This window comes from Arvicanthis niloticus, chromosome 4 (assembly GCF_011762505.2).
Source record: "Arvicanthis niloticus isolate mArvNil1 chromosome 4, mArvNil1.pat.X, whole genome shotgun sequence".
In the NCBI taxonomy this organism is placed as follows: domain Eukaryota; kingdom Metazoa; phylum Chordata; class Mammalia; order Rodentia; family Muridae; genus Arvicanthis; species Arvicanthis niloticus.
Window position 1 is genome coordinate 21,250,193 of NC_047661.1, and position 7,052 is coordinate 21,257,244.

Consider the following 7,052-nt stretch of genomic DNA (forward strand, 5'->3'; position numbering starts at 1 on the left):
GATGGGTTTCTTTCTTTATATCTGTCTCTCATTTTTTCTCTTGTATCTTTCAATATTCTTTCTTCATTTAGTATATTTAGTGTTTTAACTATGACACACATGGAGAGTTTATTTGCTTCTTGTATCTGTGTGGATATGTCTTTCCCTCATTTGGTGAAGTCTTTTCTATGGTCCTGTTAAAGACCTGGTCTACAACATTGTTCTGGGATTTTTCTCCTTTATGTAGGCATATAACTAGAAGACTTGGTCTTTAATGGTGCACCAAAGTTCTTCCTTTCATGTGTTTTAATTTTTTATACTCTTTGCTTGTGTAGGATATGTTCTCTATTTTAGTTTTGATTCCTGATATGCTAGCTTCTACTCGGTCCACTCTATTTGTAACATTTTTCCTCTGAATGTCCTAATTGTGTTGTGTTTTTCACTTTTAGCTTCACTTCAGCTTGAGTTCTCTACCATATTTCTTTCTCTCTATCAAGTTCAGCTTTCACGTCCAAGATGTTCCTCATATTCTAATTTGGTTGTATATTTGTGTTTTCCTCCCATTATTCTGGTATTCATTTGCTACTCTCTCTTAAGTTCATTGAGATATTTGTGTCTTCTTAAACTACTTGAATTCTTTGATGTTTATGATCGTGAGTTGAAGTTTATGATTAAGAGAAGTTGCCTATCTGTGAGATAATATGATTAGATAGGTAATTATACAGGCAAGCCCCCATAGAGGATTTTGAGTTAGACATAACCTGTTGGTGAATGAGTTCTGAAAGTTCTTGTAAAGCATCATCAGTTCTATTCTATTCTATTCTATTCTATTCTATTCTATTCTATTCTATATTTTTGTAGACTATTCAATTTCTGCTTAAAAGCTGTCAGGTTTTAATCTAAGACAATGAAAACAATCCTGAACATGTTCTGCTAGAGTGAGGTAATTCTTACAACCACCCTCAAAAGACTGTGTATATTTTTAAAAATCCAATGGATGAGATTTGATGTGTGTGTGGTGGTACTGAGGGATAGTTTACAGACAGAGTGGATATTAACACAGAATCCATGACCACCAGTGATTTAGCCATTCCTGACTTGAAATTCTCCTGCGGGGTTTTATCAGTGAGCCAGGTGGAATTATCTGAGTTTCTCTAACTACACAGACGGTGAAATAATTTTTGTCATTGAAAAAAGGAAACATCATGAAAAGGAACTTGAGGTCCATGCCTCTCCCAGGAAGCAGTATGAGTCCCATCTCTACTCTGTGTAATAACATGCTCCTACACAAAATTCCAGCTCTAATAGAATGGGCAGAATTGGTTATTATTCTTGAGATTGATAACAATTGCTAGAATCAAACACTTGATTCCATGAATGTGTACTGGACTCATCAATGTCTGTGGATAAGATTTATATTACAGTTTCAAATAATTAGGTCATCATAAAACCCATTATACATACAGGAGCTGATGTTTCTGTTAGTAAAAACAAACTAGATCCCTAACCCATGTCTAACCCAAACTGTAATCCAAGCCCTTATCCTAACCTAACCCTAACCCCCTAACCCTCTAACTGCAACCCTCTAGACTTTAAAAGTTACCCTGTGTGTTCTTTTGTTATTGGGTTACCTCACTCAAGATGATATTTTCTAGTCCCATCCATTTGCCTAAGAATTTCATGAATTCATTGTTTTTAATAGCTGAGTAGTACTCCATTTTGTAAATGTACCACATTTTCTGTATCCGTTCCTCTGTTGAAGGACATCTGGGTTCTTTCCAGCTTCTGGCTATTATAAATAAGGCTGCTATGACATAGTGGAGCATGTGTCCTTGTTATATGTTGGAGCATCTTCTGGGTATATGTGCCCAGGAGTGGTATAGCTGGGTCCTCAGGTAATGCTATGTCCAATTTTCTGAGATACGGCCAGACTGATTTCCCGAGTGGTTGTATCAGCTTGCAATCCCACCAACAATGGAGGAGTTTCTCCATTGTTGAGAAACTCTTTCTCCACATCCTTGCCAGCATCTGCTATCACCTGAGTTTAAAGCTCACAATACCCAAGATACAACTGACAGACCACATGGACCTCATGAAGAAGGAAGACTAAGTGTGGGTGCTTCGGTCCTTCTTAGAAGGAGTAACAAAATACTCATAGGAGCAAATATGGAGACAAAGTGTGGAACAGAAACTGAAGGAGGGGCTGTCCGGAGACTGTTCCACCTGGGTATCCATCCCATGTGCAGTCACCAAAGGTAGAAGCTGATGTGGATGCTGGGAAGTGCATGCTGACAGAAGCCTGATATAACTGTCTCCTTAGAGGTCTGCCAGAGTCTGATATATACAGAGGCCGGTGCTCACAGCTAACCATTGAACTGATCATGGGGTTCCCAATGGAGGAGTTACAGAGAAGACTGAAGGAGCTGAAGGGGTTTACTACGGCCCCATGGGGAGAGCAACAATACCAACCAACCAGAGCTCCCCAGGGTCTAAACCACCAACCAGCCTGAGAGCACACAGGGAAGGACCCATGACTCCAGCTGTATATCTAAGGGAGGATGGCCTTGTCAGGCATAGGTGGAAGAGGAGATCGTTGGTTCCATGAAGGCTGGATGCCCCAGTGTGGGGGAGTTCGAGGGCGGGGAGGCGGGAGTGGGTGGGAGAGTGGTGGCATATCTTCATAGAAGCAGGAGGAGGGGGATAGGATAGGGGGTATATGGGTGGGGGGAAATGGGGAAAGGGGATAACATCTGAAATGTAAATAAAATATCTAATAAAAAATAAAAATAAAACATAAAAAAAAGTAACCCTGACCTTAATCTACCTAAACCCTAACCTCAACCCTCTAACTCTTATTCTGGATAGGGGCCAAGGCAACTGGAAAGCCAAAGCCTCAAGGCAGTCATTGACCTCTGGAGCCTGACCACAAAAACTTACATCTGTCAACTGTAACTTGTGCCTTCAAAAAGTAAAACTCTAACTGGCAGGTATGCTTCTGGCTGGAAAATCCCACTTTCTTGCCTGCTGGTGCCACCTTGTGGTTTTAGAGTATAAAATGAAACTGCAATCTGGACTCGGAACTGGAGCGTGTCAGGAGCTAGCCCACTAGTGACATTTCTCTTCCATTCTCATCAGTATCTCAGTACTGATTACAGAGAGTTCCCAACAATAGAGGAAGGCACATGGGTTTTTGTGTCAGACACCAGCCTAGTCTACACAGTGAGTTAAATGCCAGCAAGGGCTACATTGTGGGACTGATGAAGATTTCTGTAAAGGATCCTTCATCTTCTTCCCATGCTGTTTTATGTGTTTCTCAAGAAAAGCAGAGAGAAGCATGTTTTTTTTTTTTAGGGACAGGTAGATTCACACACATATAGAGACACCTAACAGACACAGGAAATAGAGACAGATCTGATCACACACACACACACACACACACACACACACACACACCAGACAGACTGCAGACAAGCCAGTAAAACAGACAGACACAGGGAGAATTTAAATTTAGACACAAGTGGAGAATTTAAATTTAGGCGTACTCTTAGTCAAACTAATCCAAGAAAAAGTCACTTCATTTATATTCTTTGAATACATCTGACACATTTTGGTGCCTTCTCGGTGGTTATCTTTAGTAGGTTAACCAACGCTTTGTAATATTAAAAGATCTTGGAAACAAACAAAGTTATAGTCTGATAATGATACGCTTGTGTTAAGTTGAGACGGAGTCAATTATGCTTGCTAGTTTGTCAACTTGACATAATCCAGGATCACTTGGGAAGAGAAAAATCCTTTCATCAGACTGGCCCAGAGGGTCAGGAAAATGAGTAGAAATATGTAGCAGTAGGAGGGGATGGGACAGGGCACTAGAAAGTCCCAGACCTCAGGAAGCGAGAGGTTCCCAAGACCCAACAGGGATGACATTAGCTAAAATACCCAACAAAGGAGTACTTGTAGAGGCTATCTCCAGTAGATAGGCATGGCCCCAGTTGAGGGTTGGGGCCATCCACCCATCTCAAAAATTTTAACCTAGAATTGTTCTTGTTTAAAGGAGAGATAGGGACAAAAATGGAATGAAGGAAAGGCCATCTAGAGACCGCCCCACCTTGAGATCCATCCCATCTGTAGACACCAAACTAACACTATTGCTGATGCCAAGCACTTGGTGACAGGAGCCTGGTATAGCCGTCCTCTAAGAGGCTCTGCCAGAGCCTGACCAATACAGATTGGAATGCTCGCAGCTAACTATGGAACTGAGCTCAGGACCCCAATGGAAGAGTTAGGGAAAGGGCTGAAGGAGCTGAAGGGGTTTGCAACCTTATCGGAAGAACAACGTCAACCAGACCCCTCCAGAGCTCCCAGGGAGTAAACCACCAACCAGAGTACACATGGAGGGATCCATGGCTCCAGCTGGATTTGTAGCAGAAGATGGCCTTATCTGATATCAATGGGAGGGGAGGCCCTTGGACCTGTGAAGGCTTGATGCCCCAGCATAGGGGGATGCTAGAATGGTGAGGCAGGAGTGGGTGGGAGAGCACCCTCATAGAGGCAAAGGGGAGGGAGATGGGATGGGGGTTTGCAGAATGGGGACAACATTTAAAATGCAAATAAATAAAATAACCAATGAAATGAATCAAAGTATCAGTAAAATTAAAATGCAGGGTTTAAGCAAGAGTAATATTCTTGTGTCAATCAGACCACACAAAGGATGAGAGTGAGGAGAGCCATGGCCGTGCTTATTTAAAAGAATCATCCTTCATGGGCGCAATCACCTGGATTGTGGGTTTTTAAGTCATACTGGGTGTGATATATTAAGAATGTGGCTTAAGGGTACTGAAGAAAGAGTTCAACCGTTAGGTGGATCGGCTGCTCTTGCAGAGGACTCAAGTTCAATTCCCAGCACCCACATGGTATCTCACAACTGCCTGTAACTCCAGTTCCTGGGGTTTCGACTCCCTCTTCTACCTTGAGTAGGCACCAGGCACATACATGGTGCATAGACATGCGTGCAGGTAAAACACTTTGTGCATATAAAATAGAACAATGTAACTTAACAAAAATAATAATTTTAAAAAGGAATTTTATGGAGAAATATAATAAAAGAAAGACAATCCTATAAGAAAGCCAAAGTGTGAAGGTGGGGCTACAGACAATGATAGATTCAGACAAACTATCTCAATAGGTTTATTATTATTGTTCTTATAGCTCGGGTGGCTCTAATACTTTATCAGGCATGTCAGTAGCTCATACACAGGATTTAATAGAAAGGCATATTTAAAGCTGATTTTTTGTTTGTTCCGTTTAAAGTCTACTTTAGTTTTGAGGTGTCAATCATTTTAATTTGGGTTTTTTTTTTTTTTTATAACCATGCAGGTGGCCAGAATGAACCCCAACTGAACCCTGACCCATTAAGGCCAGTTAACAGTCTGGTCCTTAAGGGTCACTTGGACTTAGAAGGAGCCCCTGGATCTTGTATTCTTTTTCATTTTTATATCAGTAGTTTCATATGTTGAGAATGAGTCAAAGGCCTTGTTGACCATGACTTTACTTAGAAGCACTGGGGACATTTTCCTGTCTACTGACCTTCTTTGCAAATGTAGACTTGTTAGAAACCACACAATGGGGTCTCCATGGCTCTCTGAATAATAGGACAGGTGACTTACCAGAAATACAAGACATTTTGGTAAAACCAACCAACCAACCAACCAACCAACCAACCAGCCAACCCATAGTCCCATGGGAGCTGGATGATCTCGGAGGAGAAAATGTTTGACTGTCCTCTTTTTCAGTCTCTGACCACATTGGTAGAGGCATCTAAGTATGGCTATTGAACACCCAGAAGTTCAGTTGCCCAAGCACTAAAGAATAAACTGTGATTTAAAGACATTGTAAAAACTGGAGAGGTGGCTCATCTGTCACAAGAACACTTGCTACTCTTGTATTTGACCTGATTCAGTTTCCAACACTCACACTGACGCTCACAACCATATGTAACCCCAGTTCCAGGGAATACAGCATCCTCGTCTGGCCTCTCCAAGCCCAGGAAACACATGATGGACATACATATATGTCGGCAATATACTCACACACATAAAATAAAATGATTTCCCTCTTATTGAAAATAGATTGTTTTCTCACAAAATATACCCTAATTACACTTCCCCTCCCTCTACTCTCTTCCTCCTCCCATTTGAATCCACCCTATTTCTGTGTCTCATTAGAAGAGGCTTCTAAGAAATAATAACAAAACATAAGAAAATAAAATATAGTAAGACAAAACAAAGACCACGACCTCAAAGTTGGACAAGGCAACCCAACATAAGAGCCCAAGAGCAGGCACAAGAATCAGAGACCTACCCATTCCCATGCTCAAGAGTCCCATAAAAGCTAAACTGAAAGCCATTACATATATGCAGAGGACCTGGTGCAGACCTGTGCAGAACCTCGGCTTGCTGCTCTAGTCTCTGTGAGTTCATAAAACTTGGTTCAGTTCATTTACAGGGCATAGTTCTTGTGTCTTCCATCCCCTCTGGCTCTTATACGCTTTATGCCTCCTCTTCTTCAGATTCTCCTGAGCTCTGAAGGGAGGGGGCTGATAAAGACATCACACTTAGAGCTGACTGTTCCAAGGACTCTTCCCCTGCATACTATCTGGCTGTGCCTCACTGTGTTTGTTCCCATCTGCTGGAGGAGGAAGCTTTTCTGATGATGGCTGAATAAGGCACTGATCTATGACTTCGGCAGAATATCATTAGGAGCCATTTTATCACTACTGTGTTTTAAGATCAGTGGTATGTGATTTTATCTGAAGTCTCTGGGTTATCTCTGATTCTTGGTCAACCAAGTAGTGTTGGGTATAGGTTCTTGCTTGTAGAATGGGCCTTGTTCAAATCAGACATTGGTTCACTATTCCTACTAGTTGTGTGACCATTGGCCCAGCATATTTTGCTGGCAAGACAACATTGTAGATCAAAGGTTTTGTGACTGTGTGGGTGTATATGTTTCTCTTTTGGTATCCTGCAGAGTAACTTTCCATACCAAAGACTCTAGAAGGGTCTATAGAGGCACCCACT